This window comes from Myodes glareolus, chromosome 2, assembly GCF_982192425.1.
Source record: "Myodes glareolus chromosome 2, mMyoGla1.1, whole genome shotgun sequence".
Taxonomy (NCBI): domain Eukaryota; kingdom Metazoa; phylum Chordata; class Mammalia; order Rodentia; family Cricetidae; genus Myodes; species Myodes glareolus.
The window spans coordinates 405,845-425,194 of record NC_142027.1 but is presented as its reverse complement, the minus strand read 5'-3'; the positions used below and the strand labels follow the sequence as shown (position 1 = coordinate 425,194).

At 37.5% G+C, this 19,350-nt stretch overlaps 1 pseudogene; it reads right to left on the bottom strand.

Annotated features, from left to right (window-relative positions):
* Positions 1-16,995: 16,995 nt before the first annotated feature.
* On the bottom strand, positions 16,996-19,011 carry LOC148122822 (olfactory receptor 4C6-like; annotated as a pseudogene).
* Positions 19,012-19,350: the final 339 nt, after the last annotated feature.

Below are 19,350 nucleotides of genomic sequence, written 5' to 3'. Positions count from 1 at the left end.
CAGAAGGGCGGGAAAGCTTTGGTTTGCATGTAATGTATAAGAGAACAATAAATAAAATAAATAGAAAAATAATAGACTTTCTTTTTTAAAAGGCTACTCCATTGAAGAGAAGAAAATCAGTTAACTCTCTAAGTTTTATAAATCTAATCTCCAGAAGTATTTATTCAAACAAGGATGGATTAATTGCACCAGTTTTTTAGATATGGTGTATGTCTGTGAGAACAAAACTCATAAACTAAAAATAAAGCCAATAGAAATAAATGTACTGAAGGAATTGAAGAAAAATACTGACTTAAGGCAAATCTGAGAGCAACCTGGACACATGGTGAGACCTTGACCCAAAATAAAGAAACTAATAAAAACTAACTAATAAAAACATAAAATATTTTGGTATTTGAGAAACAAAACATAAACAAAACAGTTAGAAAAACAAATATGTAAATCAAGATATGAAAAAAGATAGAAACACTGAAAGACAAAAACTAAGTTAAACTTTTAAAAAAAATAAGCCTCATTGGCAAGCATGTCCCTCTGAGTAAAAACTTTTATTCTTTATTCAAGAAATTTAATTCAATAAAACTTGTCGTATTTTAGTAAATATTAATTATTTGATAATTTTATATATTGATCATATTCAACTCCTCCAGCTAACTTTTCAAAGATATGGCTTCATATTCCTACACAACTATCCCGACTTCATGTCTTCCTTTTCTTGATTTTATAGCTCACTGACTCCAGTTTACAATGCCATGTGGTGCTAGTTGTAGGGCCATCCAGTGGAACTTGTTTGACCTACTAAAAGCTGCGAAGTTAAAAAAAAATAGATTGTCCCTTCTCTGGAAGCCATTAAGTGTCAATAACTCCTCAGTTAATGGTAAGGGCTCATGAACCCCTTCACACTCCATGCTAGAATGATGAATTGATCTTGTGTTAATAATAACTTCTCTGAGCTCGTGAAATCTGTAGCCCTGTCTTTTACAGAAATCTCTGAGAAACTTCAGAACAACAACTCAAGGGGAGGGCACTCATCATATTTTATAAGTTTTTTCTATACTCTAATTCCATAAAATGATGAGATCTGTACATGAAGTCTTAATCTAATTAATAGTCTTTTCTACCCAGAAAATCAGTATTTCACCTGGTGTGCCTTAATCTCATCTGGCCCCAGGGAAGTTTTCACCCTTGTGGACACACTATTATTATAACTGGTGAATGAAAATGCATAAAACTGAAGTAATATCTTCACCATTGTAGAATGATGATTAGATGATTGTTTTCACAATGCTTTGGAAATGGGGAACAGGTCAAGTTTCTCAGATACCTTATAGGGTGATCTGTGATCTTCTAAAATTCATCCTCATTTCACTGACATGAAACAAACTTTCTCAGAGAAGATAGAACCTGTGAATTATCCCAGTTTATTTTTATCTAATCATGTGGAAATCTAGGAATATAAACAAGGGAGTTCAAGCAATTATCCAGTTTTTATCAAATGTGTAGACCAGAACTTTTATTGTGTCCATAGAAAGAATTAGAAGGAACTTTTAGACTCTCTGAGCCTACAAGAGACATAACCTTCCTAGATCACTAAGTGATATATTGCCTTATAAGTGAAGAGCAATTACTAAAGAGAAGCCAAATGGAGACTTACCAATTCATTTAATATTCTCTTTCTATTTTCAGATGATTGTATTTGTGGATGAGAATAGAATGTTTTATTTAGCTTCTTCTGAGAAATATTATGAGTATCTGTTCTCTGGGTATTATCTAGGACTGTTAAGAGCATAGAGTGCTTGCTTGAGGCCGACTTTTTTCATCCCAGATTCATCCTTTGAGGCTGATTCTACAATGATGAAGATACTAATTCAGTTTTAATGCATTTTTATCCACCAACTGTAATAATAGTGTGTTCTCAAGGGTGGAAACTTCCCTGGAGCCAAATCAAAATAAGATATCAGCAAGTGACATATTGATTTTTTGGGAAGAAAAGTGCTATAGATGTGTCCATTTTCATACATGAAATATAAATACAATTTGAGAAAGAAGAAATAATATAACTGAGCTCTGTGTCTATGAAGTTATTTCATTTGCATTGATTCCACAATTTAATTGGCATATATCACTATGCAATAACTTGCGGTGTAATAGCATTTTCATAATAGTGTACACAGTTTGACCAAGTTCCTTGTATTATCTTCAGTTAATCCTCTGTTTTCTGGCTTCTCTTCCAAATTTCCGATAATTTGAAAGTTAATTCCAATCATTAACTTTCACTTAATCCTCCTGACATATAAACATCCACGATTCATGTAGCTATATAAAAACCTATACATGTATGCAATATTTGTCTATGTATTAATTTGCTTCAATATGATAATCTTAATATAGATAATATAGCTCTGTTCATTGTGGCTGGATGTAACTCCAGTGTATGTATCTATCACGTTCTGTTGATGGACAGCTTGTTTGATATAATAACTTTACATTGTGAAGAGTGTGGCAATAAACATTGACTTTGTAGAAGTATTTCTTTAGACTTAGAATCCTTCAGAATAACGGAACAGGAATATCATATATTTAGTATTGGAGGAATATCTATACTAATTTATATACTGGATAAGACCATTCCAGTTCACTTTGTACATTATTGCCCATTTTTCTTTCATATTTAGGAGTATTTGTTATTTGTTTTTTTAATGACTGTCATTGCAATTGGAATATGAAAGAATTTTGATCCATCTTAAATTTCCATTTCCTTATGGGCAATGTGATTTGAACATAAAATATTTTTCTTAGGATGATGTTTTTGAATATTTAGATGTCCCTGTTTGAGGAGGTTGTGATATTGTAAGTATTGGAGCCTTGTGGGACAAGTAGATGTAGGGAGAAGACACTTAATTGAGGAGTTAGAACCCAGTCTTGATTCTTACTCACTGTGTGCTGACTAAGGATGTTTGTTACCAGCAGGTATCCTGCTCCTGATTCTTAACCTGCCTACTACCCATTTCCCCAGTCATGAAGGAATGGCCCTGACAAATACTAAGCCTTAATGAACACCTCTTACCTTAAACCATTTTTTATTCAGCCACAACAATGAGAAAATTATGAAGCATAGGAAGTGATAATAAATGCTTTCATGGATTTTAGCCATTTGTACTTTATCCTTGGAGTACTACCTACTCATTCATTTTCTCCCATATGGAGTCTATATTTGATTTCTTGCTATTTATTTACTTCTTGGTTTATTTATTTATTTTCAGTTCTCCATACAGTATAGATATCAACAAAGTGTCTGAAATATAGCTGTCTAGAATTTTCTCCCATTATCTTTACTACTCATCAGAAAAAAAATAATTTTACATAATTCCATTTGCAAAATCTTGTCATTTCATCAGCAATTGTAGTCCTTTGCAGAAAGTTGTTGCCTCAAGCATGAAGTTCCCCATGGCAGCAGGAACAACTGCTTTCATTGTTTTTCCCTAAATACTCAGGTCTGATAGTAAAATAGTATGAACAGAGTTAATGATGATGTATTTGTCTTAGCTACTTTTCTATTGCTGTTAAGGGACACTATGACTGGGGCCACTTAAGAAAGAAAATATTTAATTGGGGTCTTTTTTCAGGATCAAAGGTGAGTCCCTTCCCATCATGTTGGAGAGCATGGCAGCTGGCAGGGAAGCAGACACTGGAGCAGGAGCTGAGAGCTTTCATCTCATCTGAAAATTAGAGGCTGAAGGGTAATACTGAGCTTGGCATCCCTCAAAACTCATCCCTAGTGACACATCTCCTCCATAGTTCCTAACCCTTCCCAAAACAATACAAGTGGAAACCAAACAGTTAAATATAGCAGTCTATGAAGGACATTCTCATGAAAACCACCACAATACTGCTCATTAAAATTTAACTCGTCTCTGTTTCCTGCACTGTCCTCAGCACCAGGTCTCTGTTCACAGACATGGCTTACCACCATAGCTTTGCTGCTTTTTATCTCCATTCCAAGTCAGGACTAACAAGTAAAACAAAAAGTCAGTTTTATAGAATGCATTTTTTTTTTTGCCTACATACAATGTGAGAGAGAAAAAAAAAGAGAGAAAAAGAGAGTCTCAGAGACAGGAAGAACAAATTTGTCTTTGTCAATACATCCCATCTTTCTAATTGTTTTAACATCGTCATCAGCATTCAGTCTAACTTTGCTGACCTCTCCTTATAAAATAACATGATACCATGTTTTTGATTTGAATATGCAGACTTGTCTCATGTTATCAGTGTACCATGCCAAAGGCTAGGTAACTTAAATCATTTTGTGATAGTTTAGGTTCCAGCAGTTATGAATGGAAATTGAAATCCTCAAGGGATATATTACCTCTCAGAATAATTTTATTCCCAGATATACTGCTGCCATGAGTGAATATATTTCATTCATAATTATTGAATAAAATAAATTATTGAATGAAATACATTTCTTCATCAACATATTCACAACGTTCAGTCATATTGCTATTCAAAGCATCTATCCTATAGTTTTAAAACTGTTTCTGTCCTTAAATATTTTTCAGTACCTCTCCAATGCTGAATGTGCAGTTGTCCTTGATTGCACTTCAACATCTAACCGCACATATGACTATCACAAGATGCTAAGTCCTATATATTTCATTCTGTTTATATTAGTTTTGCCTCTGTTTAATTGAGAAATACAAATTTATATCCTTATCATGAATAACATGTTTCCTTGAAGTGTGAGGGTTGAGTTGATTTGGTTTTTAATCAATGTAGACAAAAACCGGTGAAAAAAGTTTCTAAGGGTGAATAATAATTTTTTTATGGAGTAAGAGGCTTCATTTTATTGTCAGTGAGTCTCCTGCTTCTAAGTCTGTGCATGGTGGAGTTGAACATCATGTTATGTAGTGTGTGGCTGAGCACAGTAATTAATTTACATAAAATACTGGTGAGAGTAAAGATCGGAGGAGATATATAGTCTCTAAAGTTTTGTCCTAATAACCTACTTCTTTCAATGCAGCCTCAAGTTCTCAGAGCAATTCAGTTTATGAATTCATCTATGAATTATTCAGGACCCAGTAACCTTTCAAACTCTCAGTGACCAACAGCTGGTCTTTAACCTCATGAGGCTTCTGAATACATTTTTGTATCCAAACCATTATATATGCACATTTAAAACAGCTAAATTGAGTTAATTAACACATGCTACCACATATTTTTATTTTTCCTGCTTCTAAATTTCAACAAAAGTAAAATTATACTAATTTAATATAGGATTACTTTTTCTTTTAATGTTATTTAACAATTATACTTCTGAACATTAACTGTAGTTGCTTGAGAAAAACAAATAGTGAAACTCTTAAAAGTGCAGCCAGAGAGCAACATGTATGTATTCACCAGTTAGTAATTTTAAAAAAATTGAGAGAAACATAGAATTTTCAGTTGGACAATCCTTCAGAAATAATTTAACACAAAATGACACAACCAGAGAATTTTTGTAAATTGATATGTTAAATATAAAGATCACATTTTCATAAAGAATTGACTTTATAAAACTTAAAATTTTAAAAAAATATTTTATATTATATAGCAAGTTAAAATAATAAAAGTTCTGGAATTTTGAAAGTTCTTCAAATACTGAAGTGACCCGAAGTCTACTGTAGACACACTTTATCTTACTGTGTTTTATTATTACCATCCATAATGAATGTATGACTATACAGTTTTTCTATTATTGGATTCTATATGATTACACATTGTTTCAACAAATATGACTGAAATAATTATTAATTTTCAATCACAGCACCCAAGATAACAGAGTATACAGAGTATAATTTTTCTTGCCTGGTGATCTGAATTTCCTGTTAGAAATTTCCTGATAGAAATTACTATATCTAAAAGTAAACTGAGGCCCTGCTGAGCAGTTCTTCCCAGAGAGGTGAGTGGGTGCTAGCCTGGGCAGCCTGCCTGCCTCTCTGGGAAGGGAGGACAGCCCTTCCCCCCTCAGCTTCTGCTGCAGGGTCTTCGGTGTTCCAAGGGACCCCTCCCCTCCCCCCACTGCTGCGGGCCCTTTGTCTCCTGAGTCCTGGGAAGACCAGCTAGCCCTGTTGCACTGCTGAGCAGTTCTTCCCAGAGAGGGCTGAGGAGCTCTATCCAGAGAGTGCTGTGAAGTCCTACCCAGAGAGTGCTGAGGAGTTCTATCCAGAAAGTGCTGAGGAGTTTCATCTAGAGTGGGGGAGATGGGCAGGCGCCAATGCAAGAATTCCTCCAACAACCTGAAAGGCAACATGACATCGCCAGAATCCAGGGAGCTCGAAACTAGAAGAATTGAACACCCTACTCCAGAAGAAATAGAAGAAATCGACTCTAAGCGCTTCTTTATGAAAATAATAGAGGAACTTAAACAGGAGGTGAAAATCTGCCGTAAAGAAATGGAAGATAAGTATAACAAAAAAATTGAGGAAATGAGTAAAGAAATGGAAGAGAAATATACCAAAAAGTTTGAAGAAATGAGTAAATCCGTAAATGAAATTCTGGGAAACCAAGAAAAAACAATCAAACAGGTAATAGAAACAGTTCAAAATTTGAAAACTGAAATGGAGTCAATGAAGAAATCACAAACCGAGGACCGGCTGGCTATGGAAAATCTGGGTAAACGAACAGAGACTTCAGAAACAAGCTTAACCAATAGAATACAAGAGATAGAAGAGAGAATCTCAGACTCTGAGGACACCATAGAGAAATTAAACACTCTGTCCAAAGAAAACAGCAAATCCAACAAATTCTCATCACAAAACATTCAGGAACTGTGGGACACAATAAAAAAACCAAATCTAAGAATAATAGGAGTAGAAGAAGGAGAAGAATTGCATTTCAAAGATCCAGAAAATATACTCAACAAAATTATAGAAGAAAACTTTCCCATCCTAAAGAACGATATTCCTATGAAGGTTCAAGAAGCATACAGAACACCGAATAGACTGGATCAGAAAAAAACATCCCCTCGTCATATAATAATCAAAACACAAAGCATTCAGACTAAAGAAAGGATATTGAGAGCTGCAAAGGAAAAAGGTCAAGTAACTTATAAAGGTAAACCTATCAGACTTACACCAGACTTCTCGATGGAAACCATGAAAGCCAGAAGGTCCTGGATAGAGGTACTGCAGAAACTAAGAGACAATGGATGCAAACCCAGACTACTTTACCCAGCCAAGCTATTGTTCACTATCAACGGAGAAAACAAAATATTCCAGGATAAAAACAAATTTAAACAATACGTAGCTACTAATCCAGCCTTACAGAGAATACTAGAAGGAAAATCACAACCCAAGGAATCCAACATTCCCAACACTGCCTACATTAACTCAGACATCTAGCGACCCTTCACAAGCACAACTCAAAGAAGGAAAACACATACACGCTACTACCCAAAAAAATGACCGGAGTCATCGATCACTGGTCATTAATATCACTTAATATCAATGGTCTCAACTCACCTATAAAGAGGCACAGACTTAGAGATTGGATACGAAAACAGGATCCAACATTCTGCTGTCTACAAGAAACACACCTCAACCACAAAGACAGACACCTACTCAGAGTAAAGGGTTGGGAAAAGGTTTTCCAAGCAAATGGACCTAAGAAACAAGCGGGTGTGGCCATTCTAATATCTAACAAAATCGACTTCAAACTAAAATCAATCAGAAGAGATGGAGATGGACATTTCATACTCATAACAGGAACAATTCATCAGGAAGAAGTCTCAATCTTGAATATCTATGCCCCTAATATAAAGGCACCCACATATGTAAAAGAAACTCTTCTAGAACTCAAGGCAGTCATCAAACCACACACACTAATAGTAGGAGACTTCAACACTCCTCTCTCACCAATGGACAGGTCAAACAGACAGAAACCTAACAGAGAAATAAGAGATTTACTGGAGGTACTGAATCAAATGGACTTAACAGACATCTATAGAACACTCCACCCAAATAGGAAAGAGTATACCATCTTCTCTGCAGCTCATGGAACCTTCTCGAAAATTGACCACATACTTGGTAACAAAGCAAACTTCCACAGATACAAAAAAATATTAGTGACCACCTGTGTCTTGTCAGATCACCATGGATTAAAATTAGAATTCAACAACAATGGTACCCCCAGGAAGCCAACAAACTCATGGAAGTTGAACAGTCAACTACTGAATCACCCCTGGGTCAAGGAAGAAATAAAGAAAGAAATTAAAGTCTTCCTTGAATATAATGAAAACAAAGACACAACGTATTCAAACCTGTGGGACACAATGAAAGCAGTGCTAAGAGGAAAGTTCATAGCACTAAGTGCCCACCTAAAGAAAACAGAGAAAGCACACATTGGAGACTTAACAACACACTTGAAAGCTCTAGAAAAAAAAGAAGCTGATTTACCCAGGAGGAGTAGAAGACTGGAAATAATCAAACTGAGGGCTGAAATCAACAAAATAGAAACACAGAAAACAATTCAAAAAATCAATGAAGCAAAAAGCTGGTTCTTGGAGAAAATTAACAAGATTGACAAACCCCTATCCAAACTAATCAAAGGCAGAGAGAGAACTTGCAAATTAATAGGATCAGAAATGAAAAGGGGGACATAACCACAGACACAGAGGAAATTCAGAGAATCATTAGATCTTACTACGAAAGTTTATATGCCACAAAGTTGGAAAATGTAAAAGAAATGGACATTTTTTTAGATAAGTACCATATACCAAAGTTGAACCAAGACCAGGTGAACAATCTAAATAGACCTGTTAGTCGTGAAGAACTAGAAGCTGTTATCAAAAATCTTCCTACCAAAAAAAGCCCAGGACCAGATGGTTTCAATGCAGAATTCTACCAGAACTTCCAGGAAGAGCTAATACCTATACTCCTTAATGTATTCCACAATATAGAAAAAGAAAAGTCACTGCCAAACTCCTTTTATGAAGCTACAGTTACCCTAATACCAAAACCACACAAAGATACAACCAAGAAAGAGAATTACAGGCCAATCTCACTCATGAACATCGATGCGAAAATTCTCAATAAAATACTGGCAAACCGAATCCAAGAACACATTAGAAAAATCATCCATTATGATCAAGTAGGCTTCATCCCAGAGATGCAGGGATGGTTCAACATACGTAAATCTATCAATGTAATCCATCATATAAATAAACTGAAAGAAAAAAATCATATGATCATTTCATTGGATGCGGAAAAAGCGTTTGACAAAATTCAACACCCATTTATGATAAAGGTGTTGGAGAGACTGGGGATACAAGGATCATACCTAAATATAATAAAAGCAATATACAGCAAGCCGACAGCTAACATCAAATTGAATGGAGAGAAACTCAAAGCCTTTCCACTAAAATCAGGAACACGGCAAGGCTGTCCACTCGCTCCATACCTCTTCAATATAGTGCTTGAAGTTCTAGCAATAGCAATAAGACAACATAAGGAGATCAAGGGGATTCGTATTGGAAATGATGAAGTTAAACTTTCGTTATTTGCTGACGATATGATAGTGTACATAAGCAACCCCAAAAACTCTACCAAAGAACTCCTACAGCTGATAAACACATTTAGTAACGTGGCAGGATACAAGATCAACTCCAAAAAATCAGTGGCACTCCTATACACAAAGGATAAAGAAATGGAGAGGGAAATCAGAGAAACATCACCTTTCACGATAGCCACAAACACCATAAAATATCTTGGGGTTACGCTAACCAAGGAAGTGAAAGACCTATTTGATAAGAACTTTAAGCCTTTGAAAAGAGAAATTGAGGAGGATACCAGAAAATGGAAAGACCTCCCCTGCTCTTGGATTGGGAGAATCAACATAGTAAAAATGGCAATTCTACCAAAAGCAATCTATAGATTCAATGCAATCCCCATCAAAATCCCATCAAACTTCTTCACAGACCTTGAGAGAGCAATAATCAAGTTTATATGGAAAAACAAAAAACCCAGGATAGCCAAAACAATCTTATACAATAAAGGAACTTCTGGAGGCATTACTATCCCTGACTTCAAAATCTATTACAGAGCTACAGTATTGAAAACAGCTTGGTATTGGCATAAGAACAGAGAAGTCGACCTATGGAATCGAATAGAAGACCCAGATACTAACCCTCAAACCTATGAACACCTAATTTTTGACAAGGGAGCTAAAGGTATACAATGGAAGAAGGAAAGCGTCTTTAACAAATGGTGCTGGCATAACTGGATGTCAACCTGTAGAAGAATGAAAATAGATCCATATCTATCACCATGCACAAAACTCAAGTCCAAATGGATTAAAGACATCAACATCAATCTGTCCACTTTGAACCTGATAGAAGAGAAAGTGGGAAGTAGTCTACAAGATATAGGCACAGGAGTCCACTTCCTAAGTAGGACCCCAGTAGCACAGACAATAAGAGAAACAATGAATAAATGGGACCTGCTGAAACTGAGAAGCTTCTGTAAAGCAAAGGACACTGTCAGTAAGACAAAAAGGCTGCCTTCTGACTGGGAGAAGATCTTCACCAACCCCTCATCAGACAAAGGTCTGATCTCCAGAATATACAAAGAACTCAAGAAACTAGACACTAAAACTCTAATTAACCCAATTAAAATATGGGGTACTGATCTGAACAGAGAATTCACAACAGATGAACTTCGAATGGCCAGAAGACACTTAAGGTCATGCTCAACCTCCTTAGCGATCAGGGAAATGTAAATCAAAACCACTTTGAGATACCATCTTACACCTGTCAGAATAGCTAAAGTTAAAAACACCAATGATAGCCTATGCTGGAGAGGATGTGGAATGAGGGGAACACTCATCCATTGTTGGTGGGAATGCAAACTTGTGCAGCCACTTTGGAAATCAGTGTGGCGGTTTCTCAGGAAACTGGGAGTCAACCTCCTTCAGGACCCAGCAATTCCTCTCTTGGGAATATACCCTAGAGATGCCCAAACATACTACAAAAGCATTTGTTCAACTATGTTCATAGCAGCACTATTTGTAATAGCCAGAACCTGGAAACAGCCTAGGTGCCCCTCAATAGAAGAATGGTTAAAGAAGGTGTGGAACATATACACATTAGAGTTTTACTCAGCGGTAAAAAATAATGACATCTTGAATTTGCATGCAAATGGATGGACATAGAAAACGCTTTACTGAGTGAGGTAAGCCAGACCCAAAAAGAGGAATATGGTATGTATTCACTCATAAGTGGATTCTAACCATAGTTAAAGGTCTTTGAGCCTATTATTCGTGATCCTAGAGAAGCTAAATAAGAAGACGAACCTGATGAAGATTTTTTAGCTATCCGCCAGGAGGTAGGAAATAGTCAAGAGTCCCAGGTAACCTTGGGTGCATGGGGGGGGGTGGGAGGGTTGTTGGAAGGGGAGAGGGTTAGAGAGAAGGGAGTAGGGGAGGAATGGAGAAAGCTCTGTTGACCGGGATGGGGGGAAGGGAGGAAGGATGAATGTGGGATCAGGGAAGAATATATTTCATCTAAGGGAGTCATATTAGAGTTTACAGGAAACTTGATTATATATGGGATCCCAGGTCCAAGGAGAGATCCCCAGATTGTTCTCTGGACAGAGGAGGGGGTGCCTGAACCGGCCTTGGCCCGTGACCATACTGATGAATATTTTGCTTATCACCATAGATCCCTCATCTGGCGTTGGATGACGATACAGATGGAGGCCCGCGTTGGAGCACGGAACTGAGCCCCCCAAGATCCAAATGGAAGGAAGAAAATGACGAAGGACTGCGAGGGATACTATCACCCACTGATACAAGGGGTCGGAACTAATGAGAGTTTACCAAGGCCAGATGGACCGTGACTGAACGAGCATGTGATCCAACCAGATTCTCTGAATGTGGCCGGATTTTCTGAATGTGGCTGGCCTGCAGTCTTACTGAGAAGCCATTGACAATGACAGTGGGACTGGTTTCCTCTGCATATACTGGATTTTTGGGATCCAATCTGTTTGGATGTTCACCTTCCTGGACCTGGAGGGAGGGGGGAGGAACTTGGACTTCCCACAGGGCAGGAGACCCTGACTGCCCTTGGGGACAAAGAGGGAGGAGAAGAGGGAGGGGGGGAGTGGGAGGGCGTTGGGAGGAGGGGCGTAAATGGAAACTCTTTATAATTTAATAAAATTACTTTAAAAAAAATAAAAGTAAACTGATAAATGATTTCTTAGAAATTTTCTGTGTTCTATATACAAATGGCAAATGTAGAGTGGTGGTCAGGATCATTTGGGCTGAGGATTAGTTGTCAATTCAGACTGGTACTCCAGGTAAACTTACTAGAGGGTTTTGCACAAAGATTTGGAAAGGTAGAAGTAATAGAAAAATGGATATTTACATTGAACAGTTTCTCCTGAATTTGTGGAACAGTAGCTTTTGAGTGAAGAAAGGATCCAGAAACCAGGGAGAGGTCACAGATGAATGACGTAGTGAATTTCATTTTTGATAAGAAGGCATTATCAGAGAGTTTCTGCCAGCATAAGACAAATTTCTGCCAGAGGAAATATGGATATGGTTGCAATATTAAGATTTAATCAGTCTTCAGAGAGATGTGTACATTTTCTCAGTGTTGAGACAAAAAAATCACAAAAATGGCAATGGAAGAGAGATGTGTTTATTTGCGGTGCACAACGCCTGTTTGTGTTCTATGCGCTACCACACAGTTCACAAGTTTCGAGCAAGGGGCTGGAGTTTGAAACACACAGAGAGACACACAGAGAAACAGAGACATGGACCTCTAGTCACTGGTAAGAAGCCCTTTATTCAATAGCACCATGGAGGCTTATATACCCAACAGTCAGGTGGGCCAACAGGTGAAAACCTTATCCTCTTATCCTCAAGGCAAGGCAATATGTGCTCATGAAGAAGAACTGGTAAACAACATAGTTTTCAGTAGCTCAAATCAGAAGGAAAGTAAAGATCGCTAGCAGGGAAGAGCAGCTGGAGACGGGGACTCCAAACGGTCCCAACATTTATTTTTTTTCTGAATGTTGGAAAGCATACAGTTCACCATCATCAGGAAAGCATTTCAGCATGATATCAATTGTCAGTACATGCTGATCCATCATGATGGTCTTCTCTTATATATGATGCTCAAACTAGGAAAAATTTATGTCAAATTTTATATAAGGTATTAGATAGAAAAATCAAGTTTTATCTTTCTCTTACTCACTGCACCCATCTATCCAGTCTGATTTTGGTGTTTTTCTGTTGCTACAAACTTACATTGGATAATTACAAAAATACCTTTTTTTATCACAGTTACTTGAGACAGGAAGTCCAAAGCTTTAGCACCAACAGAACTAGTGACCAACATAATTCTATCAGCATTATATGGTGTCTTCCTGCAGTGTGATGTAGATTAGAAGACTAGATGTAAAGGGTTGCCTAGCTTTTTGAAGACCTTGGTTGAATTTCTAGTGCTGAAAGTAAATTATGTTATTCTTAAGATATATACAGGTAAAAATATTTTAATTAGTTTCCTTAGACCATTGTACTGGACTCAGTGTATGCTTTCAATTGCCAAACTCTTACTCCCATGAAGATTAATCTTCACAGCTGCTACCAATCCTTAGCAACTTTGCGTCCAATTACATTCTTTTAAAATATAACGTTCTACTCTGAACTATTTCAGCTCACATTCATCTTTTATGCATTAATTTCATCTCCATGAGCCCCGCAGTGTCTTTAAATTACAAAACTTTTCAGAAATGTCTTCTAATACTGAATGTAAACTCTTAGCTATGATCTACCACAAATTCTAAGGAAACTTAATGTTTCCAATGTACAAAGACACCAATAAACATTGTTGTTCCCAAAACAAGGAACAGGAACCTCCCAAAACTGTCACTTCAGTATCAAAACTAGGATGACAAATATTAAATCCTGAGTCCCATGCCCAGTGTCAGAGCATGTGTTATTGCAATATGCATTTCTTTGGTGTATTTTTTTTTCAGTTCTTGATATTTACAGACCACATGATGCCTCTCCTTGCTTGCTTCCATTTATGTCCTAAAGATTTTCTAACCAGATGCTTTACATGTCTTGAATTTCAGTTTTATTGGAATTAATTGCTGCTTAGACTTCACATTTACAGCCTCACACAGTTAATTCTAAGATAGACTGACTCTCTTAACATTGTCTAAACTCCCAAGCTTCTTATTTAAATAAATATGGATAATTTTTTTCCATAGAACCTTAGTCCTTGCATTCTGCATGAAGGAAAAAAATATTTATCATAGAGAAATACTGAGGTTTCTCTGAAGCTGATGAAGTAGCTGTTAATTTTGTGGACCCATGTCTTCTAACTGCCTTTTTGATGGCTAAATTCTATTCTTTGTATAGATCTCTATAAGCAGGATTCTCTTGAGGATCTCTCCTCTCAATGGTGGCTCTTTCAAATAAGTTGACAGTTTTATATCTTGGAGGAAGCAATGGTTATAGTTAAAAAAACACCAAACTATCTCAGGGTTACTGCCACATCCACGGCTGTCACGTCGGTATAGCAGAAATGCTGACTGGACAGACTGAGGCTGGAGGATTGGAGTTTGTGCTCCATGGAGTTTATGCCCCAGGCTGTCCCTGGCAATCAGCTGTGGTTCTGATGCCACCTGAATTGCCATCTGCACTGACTCAACCCTTGCTGTCACTGGCACCGCTGAAGCTGTTTCTTTCTTATTCTTTTGTTCTATTCTTATATTTTGCCAACAGACCATGTTGTTCCAATGAATGAAACTGCTGAAAGCCTTTAAAGAAGTAGCTAGTTCTGGGAATTGGGGGTCATCGTTAGGATAATTCCTTAATGATGTGGAGCAGAAGGAGTTAGTCTTACTGGGAGAAACCTTAGAAGCCTTCTGCAGAGAAACAGTTACAGCAGCCCCCACTAGGCATCTGCCTGGGAAGACACGTACAGCTGCAATTAGAAAGCAGATGGTGGACGCCCCCATGCTGACCCCAAAGTCTGGTAATTACCTTGATCCATTCCCATACACAGAAGGCCTATAAAACCTTTCCTGTGGGCAGAAGAGGCCTAAACTGATAGCAACATCCGAGCCTGGGAATCAGGAAGAGAGTTGAGATCAATGGTGTGAAACAAGTCTCAGAGAAGTGTGAGATCATGTCTTTGAGCAACAACCACAACTAACGTTTAGAATAGACAATGGACACATAAATTTGCTATTCTTATTAAATGACAGTGCTGTTCCTTTTCTTTGTTTCTATTCTATGATCTGATGATGTCTTTGCCAAATTCCTTGATTGTAAAAGTATAAAAGCCTTAGGCTAATTAAAGTGAAGCTACAGCAACATATTCAACCACATTGAGTGTGTTTGCTTGTCATTTCCTTCGCCATATCCTGAAATCTCCTGTCCCTTCATCCTGTTTTCCCTCGGTCTGAGTGTCTCCACGAGAGATGGTCCTTGGCAGGTTACTTTTCTTTTTGTCCCAGGGAAAAGAATGTAATTGTTTTAAACAGCCACCCATCTGCTCCACAAATTCTAACTCACTATATTTGTAGTAGGACTACTTTTCAAATTCTGTCTTTCTGATTTTTTTTGTCTGATTCTTACTCTAAATTTGACAAGAAGTATCCAACAATAGATATGTCACAGCAATAATCAGAGGCAGTCTTGATATTTTTCAATATTTAATTTTTTATATTAAATATATCACAAGAGAAAAATATCAGAAACATTTTGCACTGACTTTACCAGGGATATTGTCATAACCTAGGACTGTGGGAGAAAGACACCAGAGTATCTCTGAAGCTGGCTGGCTCCTGGCATAACTCCAGTCTTTGGGAGAAACCCTGTCTCAGAGGAATATGGCAGAAAGTGATAGAGAAGGAAACCTAGCTTTCTCCTATGCTCTCTAGTATGTACACATGCATGTATACTCAAACATATATTTGTATAGACCTAATACACTCACACATACAAAGTAATTTAATAAAAGTTTTCCTGACATAGAGTACTACAAACTAGATTGATGCTTTGGGTGTATTTATAAACTTGCTCTACTTATATGGAGTTGAGAATTTTGTCATATCCAATGTCTCATTTAGACAAGTATACTACACTACACAATTAACTAGAAGGGCTCACAGAAACATGGAATGACACAGCTCAAAAAATTTTAGGACCAAAAAATTGTTTTTCAATCACTACAAATATGAAGAATTCTCTAAGGATTCCATTTTCAAAAACCTTTACTAATGATCTCAATAATTGTATGTTTTCTATTGTTTGTTGGTAATCTTGTTCCCTTTACCTATATATTCTAATATTGAAGAATACATAGTAATTTCTAAAAATTTTGGAGATATCATGTAAGTTAAAGCTTAGTATATGTCAGACAAAAACAACAACAAAAATGGATTTCTTGCACAGATATCAACTCCAGAGAGAGAGTAATAAAGGTTAGAAGGTATAGAAAGATAAAAGGGATTTTAAAATATTACTGTGAAGAAAATGAAAATATTGAATAATATGAGGGAAGAAATGGAAATGGAGTCATGGGGTAAAGCTTTACTAGGGTAATATATAGTATTTATCTAAAATTAACAGTAAGTAAGAAATTAACTGACAAGGATGATGGTTTTAAGGGAGAAATAAAAGGCACTGCTGAGAGAAAGGGCTTGCATGTCTCTAGGACAACATAGACACCTTGACTGCTCTGGTGTATAAGGAAGAAAAGTGATGGCCTGAAGATAGTTCAACATTAGTTCTAACTGCAATATTAATTAGAAAAATCTTTCAAAAAGGCAAAATGATTCCATGAAATGGTGGCAAGAAGGAACATAAATTATAGACATTCTGTTATCAAAAGCAGTTTTCTAAATAAATATTCCACTTGTTGACAGTAGAAAATGAACAGTAGCAGATTTATAAGTTCTTGAAAAAAATATTCATGGAAAGCACATGCACATTTGACATGACAGCTACACGATAGCAAACAGAAACTACTGTCTCATCCGGAGTTTCTTCAGGGTGTTTTTCACCTCTGAATTCCTCAGGGTGTAGATCAAGGGGTTCAACATGGGTGTGACAATTGACTCAGACACAGTCATTGTCTTGTCTATGGTGTAGGTTGACACAGGTCTCACGTATAAGAAAATACATTTCACAAAGAACAACACAGCAACTGTGAAGTGAGAACCACACATGGATAAGGCTTTCCATCTTCCTTCAGAAGTGTGAGTTTTCAGAGAACACAGGATAGTCAGTCATGTAGGAGGCAATAAGAATAAGGAAGATGGCCACACACATCACCCCTCTGTTGAAGATGACACTGAGACCCAGGGTATGGGTGTCCATGCAGGCCAGTATCAGTAACTGAAACAAATCACATAAAAAGTGATCTATTGCTACATCCACGGCTGTCTCGCCAGTGTAGCAGAAATGCTGACTGGATGGGCAAATATTGCCGGCAGGATTGGGATTTGTGCTTCTAGGAGCTGTGTGTTCCAGGCGGGTCCCTGGTAACCAGTTGTGGTGTAAAGCTACCTGAGTTGCCATTTGTATTGACTCAACCTGGCTGTCCTTGGAGCCATATGAGTGTCTTTTCCTTTGTCTATGTGTTCTTTGTGATTCTTACAGATTACCAATAGATCAGACTATTCCAGGCAGTTGCGGATACAAACAAGACTGCTAAGGACATTTTTGAATTCTACTCCACTGTTAATCAAAGCCTTAAAAAAGTAGCCAGTTCTGAAATTGCCAGAATCATCATTAGGACAATTCCTTGATGATGTGGAACAAAAGGAGTTAATTTTACTAGGATACATCTTAGAAGCTTTAGGCATTTGCCTGAGAAATATGTGCAATTGTAAACAGAAGGCCTATGAAACCTTTCTTGTGGGAAGAGAAAGACCTAGCCTAAACTGACAATATCTGAGCCTGAGAATTGAGAAGGGAGGAAAGTTGAAGTTAGTGATATAAAGTAAACTTCAGAAAGACTCAAGACTATGTATTAGAATTTTCCTAGCAGAAAGCTTTCCCAGGGAGATAGTAGCCTTTTTTCTTTCTCACTCAGGCACACAAGGTCACTTAGCTCAAACCAACCAGCCACCTGCAAGCTGATAAAGATGGTCTAGCTCAAGGGCAGTGATCTCTTTGAAGGCAAGAGGAGAGAGTTTGTTTTGTATAGTGTGAGAAAGCAGAAGTCCTTGTGCCCAAGTCAAAGCATCTTCAAAGATTCTTTTTGTAAATTATTTTATGCTGTTCTTTTCTGTCTTATGATTTGATGATGTATGCCTTTGCCAAGTTCTTTGATTGTAAAAAATATATAATCCTGCACTGAAGTAAGTAAATCGCAGCAGCATGTCTCAACATTGAGAGTGTCTGTGTGTCGCTTTCCTCGCCGTATCCTGATCTCTCCTGTGCCTTCGTCCTGATTCCCTATGGTCTGAGTGGCTCCCCTGAGCCGGTCCATAGCAATCTATGACATTGGGACCACAGACAGGTATTTGATACATGAATAGAAGCTGAATGGTTGCATGTGCAAACCACCCTATCCAAGCTCCCCTCAAAAGAATGCAACACATCTAAGGACTCATGATGGTCATGTAGTGCAGAGGTTTACAAATGGCCACATATCTGTCAAAGGCAATCACAATGAGGCTGATAATCCCCACACCTCTGAAAAAAATGTGCTGCAAAAAGCTGGGTCATACATCCTTCAAAAGAGATGATCGTCTTCTTAAATAGGGAGTCCACAATCAGCTATGAAGTAATGACAGAAGAAAAGGTGACATCCACTAGGGACAGAAATGTAAGGAAAAAGTACATTGGTGATCTCAGACTCTGACTTGTGATCATGGTCATTATGATGAGCATATTTCCCAGCACCATGACCACATACATAATTAGAAATACAACAGAAAGCAGCTTCCGCAGCTCTGAGTTCTTTGTAAGACCCAAAAGAATGAACTCTGTCACATTGGTGTGATTTCCCATTTATCTTGTGTAGTGGGGAACTGCGGGCAGGCCTGCTTTTCATCCCACTCGGCTCCCGCACGGCCAGCTTAGACCTGAAAATAACAACACACAAATTGTATTCATTTAAAACACTGCCTGGCCCATTATCTTTAGAGAGTTAGTTACTGACTAACTCTCACATCTTGATTAACCCATTTCTAATAATCTGTGTAGCACCACGAGGTGGTGTATTACAGAAAAAGATTCAGCATGTCTGACCTGGTGGCTGGCTCCATGGCGTCTGCCCCATTGCCCTCTTCCCAGCATTCTGTTCTGTTTACTCTGCCTACCTAATTTTCTGTCCTATCAAAGGGCCAA